Here is a 9,089-nt window from a genome sequence, read left to right on the forward strand (position 1 = left end):
CTCCACTTTCTACTCACCCGAGCAACAAAATTACACACAAGCACACAGTATATCGATACAGTCCTCAAAATAGAGCAGACACTGCCATATTAGAAGCATTCTTCTTTATGCAGCTGGTTTAATTGCCTACCTTTTTCTTTGTCTAATTCCCCATGAGTTTCCGCTTTTTGCGATCACAGTAAAACACAATATGACGAATAACAGTATATTATGGGAAGGAGCATAAGTGCAAACCGCTGCAACTGAATCATCAAAAATACTTTTCACATTTGGTGAACATTAAGAATTTGGCATTAAACAGATCATTAAGCATTACACATTATTAATATTATGCGCACATAAAACAGAACATTAAACATTAATGATGTTAATCAAAAATGCCACCATCACTTTTACAGCCATCAGAGTTGACCTATTTAGTGATGTACTTATACTGTCTTACCCATTGTGAGACAATGTTAATTTTTTTAATTTTCTCTCTCTCGCTCTCTCTCTCTCTCTGGTATATAATGTACTCCATTAACATTGTAATCAACATTAATAAATGCTTAAAAATATTGTTCATTGTTAATTAAATTAATTTCTACATTTAGTAATATTTTAAATTTGTGTAAATGACTTAATATGACGTTAATTTATATAACTAGTTTAATATTACTATGTTACTCTATTTTTGATCATATAAATGGTTTAAAAGACAACTTGAAAAGTTTTTTTTTTAAAAGAAAAATTTGACATTAGGTAACATTAGTGTATATTAAATGGATAGTTCACCTAAAAATGAAAATTCTGTAATTAATTACAGTCCCTCCCATAGACAGCAAGGATCCTTACACGATCAAGGTCCAGAAACGTAGTAAGGACATCGTTAAAATAATCCATGTGACATCACTGGTTCAACTGTAATTTTAGGAAGCTACGAGAATACTTACAAAGAAAACAAAAATAACAACGTTATTCAACAGTTCATCTCTGCGTCACACCGTTCATTTTGGAGAGTATCACATACGTAAGTCGTTATTTTTGTTTTCTTTGCACACAAAAAGTATTCTCGTAGCTTCGTAAAATTACAGTTAAACCACCATTATTTTAACGATGTTCTTACTACGTTTCTGAGCCTTGATCGTTTAAGGATTCTTGCTGACTATGTGAGGGTCAGAGAGCTCTCAGAATGCATCAAAAATATCTAAATTTATGTTCCGAAGATGAACGAAGGTCTTACGGGTTTGGAATGACATTACGGTAAGTAATGACAATTTAAATTTTTGGGTGAATTGGAAAGAAAACTCGCTAAAACTCAAAACATTTTGTAACTAATCTAAAAAATAAATGTAATTATTTAAATGGATTTTATTTTGGTATTAGAAGTGACTGCAACAATGTTAGCCTTATCAGTTCTCTGCTGTGAGGCTTAAACTATTAATGTTAAGACCGATTACTGTCACACTCTCTCTGGAGAGCAGCGCTTATTTTAGCGGCCTAATGCATCATCACCCTATAAACAAGAGCATTCAGTCAAAGAGTCTTGATTCTGTGTCGATCTATTTCTGTGTCCTTCCTCAACCCTCCTTCATCTTGACCTGGCAGGTTTTCTTTGCATAAACGCTAGCGCTCGGCTCCATTCCTGTGCAGTCCTGCATTTCTGTCCATCTCCTTATCACTGACCCAGATTCCTGCTCTCTTTCTCCTCACACTGTTAGATTAGTATTGATCACAGGGCTACAAATAACTGCCCGTAACTTGTTCAAAGCCTTTCTGGGACAAGGTTGCATTGCATAATTAGTGTTTATGCATGCTGGGATGTCATTAAAAAGATGTGTTATGTTTATATGAAATTGGTGCAGTGTGGAGTATAATAAAAATAAAGGCAAATTTTTTCGAGATCTGACAACAGTTTCTCCCTATATCATTCTGAAGTACAAACCCACTTTGTTTGTTTTATTTGAAACCCTTTTGAGTCCAGTTACCTGTAGTCATCAGATAACAAATAGCCCTATCACTGAGAGCAGCATATTATGCTGTGACTGGCCAGCTTTCATCCTGCTATTGGCAAATCTGTATATCATCTGTCATTTCAGCACTTTAATTACAGAAAACAACAATACACAGCCCCATTTACACCCACATGAAGCGCCAACCCTTCCCGGAAAACAAATTACTGTTCGCTGACGCCCAGTGATGCACCGAGACCTTCACTATATGTGGTCAGTAAATTAGAGGTAAATTTTAAGTGAACGAATTAATCTTTTCCCAGGGGCTTGAGAATACAAATTGCACAATTTGTTAAGTAGGAATGATGATTTCTGAACAGAAGACCATTGGAAAGCGAAATGTATTCCTAATGGAAACTGGGTTATACTGATGCTAGTCTCGCTCACCAGGCTTCTGACTACAGAATGAGATCTCATCCATATGCAGCTTATTCTGGCCAGTGTTCACCCTACAATTTGTTTTATTTTATTTTTTACATGTCGTGTTTAAGGACAGGTTTATTTTAAACGAATGTGTCATAATAAACATGGAATACATGGGGAAAATATGTAAAAAATGTGTAATTAATAATTATACTAATATAAAAATAAGATGCTGCAGTGTGAACAGTTCTTCAGAAAAATTAACAAATAGTGTTTTTAATCCAGTTATTTTTATTTATTTTTGTTCTTTAAAAAAAAAAAAAAAAAAAGTATGACTCCTGAACATTGCTTTTTTTCTGTAAGATATGCATTGTAATATGTGACCCTAGACCACAAAACCAGTCATAAGTCGTACAGGTATATTTGTAGCAATAGCCAGCAATACATAGTATGGGTCAAAATTATCGATTTTTCTTTTAAGCCAAAAATCATTAGGATATTAAGATCATGTTTCATGAAGATATTTTGTAAATTTACTACCGTAAATATATCAAAACTTAATTTTTGATTAGTAATATGCATTGCTAAGAACTTAATTTGGACAACTTTAAAGGCGATTTTCTTAATATTTAGATTTTTTGCACCCTCAGATTCCAGATTTTCAAATAGTTGTATCTCGGCCAAATATTGTCTTATCCTAACAAACATACATCAATGGAAAGCTTATTTATTCAGGGTTAAGATGATGTACAAAAAATTACCCTTTTGACTGGTTTTGTGGTCCTGGGTCACATATATAGTGAACAGTAATGCAGATGAATGATTTGATGTTTACTACACTTTATATCTGCTGTAAACATGTCTCATAATGATAAAAATGGATTAAAAAAAAACATCCTTTTTTTTCACTTTCTTATTACCCTAATGGATTATACTTACTCATTTTTATGTGAATGTTTATATCTGAAGTCATATTTTGCAAAAGTACAAGTACAGGTACTGTTGACTCATACCGTGGCTAGTATATCAGTGATGTGCGGTAAACTCCCTCAAAGCTGTTGCTTCTGTGACCCGTCCTTTAGTCACTTGCCTGTCCTAAATTTCACACTCCATTAACCTTATCAATTCATTTTATTCTGCTGAGAATATGTAGCTGCACCTTACTGAAGCAGAAGCCATTTCCGAGCACAAACCTTTTAATGGTAGGATATTAAATAACCCACAAACTATTCTCTGTAGTGCCTTAAAAGAATATTTATTCCATATGTTTGTGTGTTATGTTATGTTGCGTTATGCACACTATGGCAGGAGCTCTGACATTTGAATGGTTTCCATCGATCATGACTCTCATAACAGTCTGTGGGAAGCGCGTGAACCCCACTGAGGATCCAGTGTCCTGTAGATGTGCTTGTTCGGGTGGGGGGTTGTAAGAAGGTCAGAGGCAGCAGGGCTGAACGAACATCAGACTGCCATCACTCCAGGTGGACACACAACATTAAACTCATAGATGATGGCTCATAAGATGCTTTATTATTGCCTTCTGTGCTTCAAGGTCTTATGACATTTCTGGGAAAGAATAAATGTGTCCCATATGAAAGATTTGCACTTGTTGTCTGATAAAATAGCCTTCTACTTGCATGTAATGTAATATATCCACCTTTTTCTTGCCGTAAAAATTAGATTTTACATCCATTTGTAAATTCTATGGGTCTAGATTCCGGTCTCATCTGCATCCAGCTATTTTTAGCTGTACAAAACCGTTAGTTTTGCTGCTTGATATTGAAAATTGGTGTGTTTTACCATATGATCTTAATTATGAACACACTGGTTTGTAGTTCAAACTGTTTTTCCATTTACTGCACATTGTTATTCTTGTTAACCGGAAGTCTCACCCACAGGCTTACTTCCGCGTTGAAGAAAAAGGTGGATAGATTAATGGTAACTGTACTATTACTTATTATAGTCAAGGTGATATGTGCAAAATTTGAGGTGATATGTTCACTTTTTCATAAAAGCATGAAACTTGGTACACTTGTTTAGTTTGCGGCCCTAAACATTTTCAGAAATGGAGCCATCCCAAAAACACCTCGTGGTTGCCATGGCGATCATTTTACTTTCCGCCATAACCAAATTATGTATTTTGTGTCATATCTCCTGAACCAAACATGATATCACAGAAAAGGTGATGTCTACTCCTATGTTTTGATGGTCAAGGATTACAATGACACCATATATATATATATATATATATATACACACACTGACATGAACTGTTCAGGTGAAGAGTTAATGGTGAAATCAGCAATGTAAGAAGGAAATAACAGAATCTGAGCATCACAGCATTTATAAAAGTCCATATTATGGCTATACATTTTTTTTTCTTTCTTTGATAATTAAATAATATTTTATTCAATAGTACAATAAAAGGTTGTTTTAATTAATTAACTATTAATTTGTTACATTTATATATCGCTTTTCTGGGTACTCAAAGCGCTTTACATGGAAGGGGGATCTCAATCTCAACTACCACCAATGTGCAGCATCCACCTGGATGTTGCGACAGCAGCCATATTGTGCCAGAACCCCCACCACACATCAGCTAAATAATATTTTATTCAATAGTACAATAAAAGATTGTTTTCAAGAATACAATAATTTATTTCAGAGATATAAAACATCATCTCAAGTAATTGTATTTTTCCTTACCTCTCAGGTAGAGTAAAGTAGGCAGTAGTATGTTTCCAATGCATTCTTGTTCTCTCTCAACAACGTTCTAACATCACACGCAGATGGCAACGCAATCTTGCTAAACTGTGTCCTATCTGCACCACTTCTGCAGCACCTCTGTCATTTACTCTGGGTCTCTGCAATTGTCAGTCAGCTGTCAACAAACTTCATTCTGGCCATTGCTTCTCAGTCTACTCTTTGTATCTTGGGCTTGACTGAGACCTGGATTCGTCCAGAAGACTCCGCAACCCCTGCTGTTCTCTCTAACAACTTCCCTTTCTCTCACAGGTTGGAAGGGTACTGGTCTTCTTATTTCTAATAATTGGAAATACTCAAGTGGATGGCAGTTGGCACTTTGGTGACTTCGAAATCCATCTTGAGAAGCCTTACACTGCAGAGTTCCGCTTCCACTCCTAGCTTCATTCGATCTCAAATGGCTTACCACCACAAGCACTAACAAATCAGGCAACCAGCTTGACTTAATTTACACATGCAGTTGTATCACAGACGACATTTGGTAAAATCTCTGCTCATTTCTTTATAACATTTTAACCTACATATTACTACCTGTATGCCACCAATTCCTCTACCAGTTACTTTTAGGCAAAACCTACGCTCCCTTTCACCATTCCATCATTCCTCTGTAGTGTCATCCTCTCTTCCCTCACCCACCCATTTCTCATCTCTGGATGTAAATACAGCAAGTGACACTTTATGATCCACTTTATCTTCATTGAGCAAGTGAGGCAAAGTAAACGCACACCTATAGAGGTGCAAGTTGAAGAAAAAAATTATCTAATTGAAAGAGAACAACTGCACACCCACTTATAGATCCTGCAATCTACAAGACGTTCCTGAGGAATGCTGTTACTTTGTTATTCTAATGGAGTGGACCGTTTGGTTCACACCTTTGTAGACACAGTTACATTATTTCTTTCACAGAATGACCAACTGAACGTTAACCAATCAGGTTTCAGCAGCGGCCATTCAACTGAGACTGCTTTGCTGTCGGTCACTGTAGCCATGCAGATAGACAAAGCTGATTCCAAATCATCAGTTCTTATTCTGCTGGATCTATCAGCCACTTTTGATACTGTGAATCATCAGATTATCCTGTCTAACATCACTGGATCTGCACTCCACTGTTTTGAATCCTACCTCACAGGTAGGTCTTTCAGGGTCTCCTGGCGAGGAGAGGTATCCAAAGAGCATCAGCTGGCCACAAGGTTTCCTCGGGGATCAGTTCTTCACCATGTACACTACATCACTGGGACCCATTATACAAGCACATGGTTTCTCTTACCAAATTCTACCATTGATGACACACAGCTCTATCATTCATTTCCACCAGACAATCCAATAGCTGCATGGATCTCAGGCTGCCTGACAAACATCTCAGCATGGATGAAGGAACATCACCTGCAGCTCAACCTGGCAAAGACTGAGTTTCTTGTTTTCCCCACTCCGACTCTGCAGCATGATTTCATCATCCAGCTAGGTTCATCAAAAATTATTCTTTGGTGAACAGCTGACCTTCAAGGACCATACTGTAAAGACAGGCCCTTCCAAACAGAGCATGCTGAACAACTTCTTGCCCAGGCCCTTGTCATTTCTAGGTTGGACTATTGCAGTGCTCTTCTAGCTGGACTTCCATCATGCGCAATCAAACCTCGACAAATGTTTCAGAATGCAGTGATGCGACTGGTCTTCCATGAGCCCAAAATGGCCCACATCACACCTCTCTTTATCTCCCCGCACTGGCTACCGGTTTTTCAAGACATTGATGTTTGCGTACAGAACAGCCACAGGCTCAGCACCCTTCCTCACTCTTACGAATCTAAATCCCCTCCAGAAGCCTGAGATCTGTAAGTAAGTGATGCCTTGTGGTAACATCACAGAGAGGCATTTTCGTTCTACTTTCCTGGCTGGTGAAATGATCATCCAACACTTGCAGTAATTAACAGAAAACCCAACACGCTATCTGACAGCAACACTAATTTAATCCTATATCCGACCCATTTGACATAAAAACTGGGACCCGAACTGCACCTGCATTAAATCTCCTACATGAGGTAGATAAAACTCACTTATTAACTTTTATTCAAATTGTGAATAGATTAAATACAGAAAGCAAGCAAAGAGCGCTCCCTTTAATATCAATCAGTGGCAGCGCGATTGGCTTCATTGCTCAGCGTGTACTGGACCAAGTCAAAATAGTCTTGGTTATTGGACCCGGAACCCGACCGTGCTTGTCACCGTCCAGCCCGCACCTGCACCACACCCTACACATAAATATTATTCCACCCATTACAGCAAATATTAGCGATTTACCTGCGTGTACCCGCCCGCATGCAGGACTCTGGCTTCCCCCTTGTGGACAACATAATAGACAACTCTGGCCCCAGAGAGTGATTGTAAATTAAGTTTACATGAAATACAGTGCCCTCCAAAAGTATTGGAACAATAAGGCCAATTCCTTTATTTTTGCTGTAGACTGTAAACATTTGGGTTTGACATCAAAAGATGAATATGAGATGAGAGATTAACATTTCAGTTTTTATTTACAGGTATTTTCATCTGGATCTGATACACAACTTAGAAGATAGCACCTTTTGTTTGAACCCACCCTACCTGACTCTGCCTGAGAGGTAAGGAAAAATACACTTACCTGAAATGATTTTTTTATAGGGCTATCTCTGAAATATATAATAATATTCTTAAAAATAATCTTTTAATGTATTATTGAATAAAATATTAGTTAATTATCAAAGAAAGAAAAAAATGTATAGCCATAATATGGACTTTTGTAAATGCTGTGATACTGTGATGCTCAGATACTGTTATTTCCTTCTTACATTGCTGATTTCACCATTAACTCTTAACCTGAACAGTTTATAGTCGGCATATATGGTATCACTGTAATCCTTGACCATCAAAACATAGGGGTAGACATCACCTTTTCTGTGTTATCATGTTTGGTTCAGGAGATATGACCCAAAATACATCATTTGGTTATGGCGGAAAGTAAACTATACAAGTGTACCAAGTTTCATGCTTTTATGAAAAAGTGAACATTATTTTCACATATCACCTGGACTATTATATAAAATAAATATTTTGCTAAATATTTTTAAATCCAAAATTGCTATACAATTAAAGCCATATGTCGAAATAAGAAATGTTACAAATTTGAAGTTGATATAAAAAATTCCAGGTTCCTGTGAGATTTTATTTAGGGCATTATACCACAAACAGCCACCGGGTGCCAGTCAAACCCTATTGATTTTTTTTTTTAATGCATTTTTCTGTCACAAATGTCTCTGTCAATTTTACTCCTATCACAAAATGACCAACAAATATGGAATTCTGAGATTCCGTCCTTTCCAACGATATGTATTTTGTTAAGATTATAAAAGTTTTGGTTCTAAAAGACCGTAATATATTTTGTAATATGACATTTGACACCGTCCACTAACGGGAAGGAGGCCGCCAAAAGATGGTAACGCAATGTCCGATTTAAAAATGCTTTTCACAGGATGAATTTTGACCTTATGCACAAACTGTTATAGTTAATAATAATAGAATTGGTGCGAGATCTGTGCTGTTTTCTGTCTCAGGTAAAGGTGACCCAGTATGCAGAGCCTTACACTGATCATACTTCCAGCATATTCAGCCCCACAGAGACTCTACAGGAAATTAATGTACTGTCGCTCTGGATGAAAAGGCTCTGCTAGACCAGGTGTTATTGCTCCTGGGGACAAGCCAGTTCTATTTTACAGTAAGAAAATAGTATAGTCTAAAAATAAAGAGCAAATGGAGCAAGGCTATACTCTGGTCCATGTACACAACCTGTCAAAGTTTGGGGTTGATAAGAGACTTCTTATCAAAAAAAAAAAAAGAAAGTTAATCAAGGCTACTTTTATTGAATAAAAAATAGAAACATTAAAATTGTAAAATGTCATTACAATTTAAAATGACTTGTTTTCTGTTTTAATATATATTAAATGT

Source organism: Barbus barbus, assembly GCF_936440315.1.
Source record: "Barbus barbus genome assembly, chromosome: 5".
NCBI classification, from domain to species: domain Eukaryota; kingdom Metazoa; phylum Chordata; class Actinopteri; order Cypriniformes; family Cyprinidae; genus Barbus; species Barbus barbus.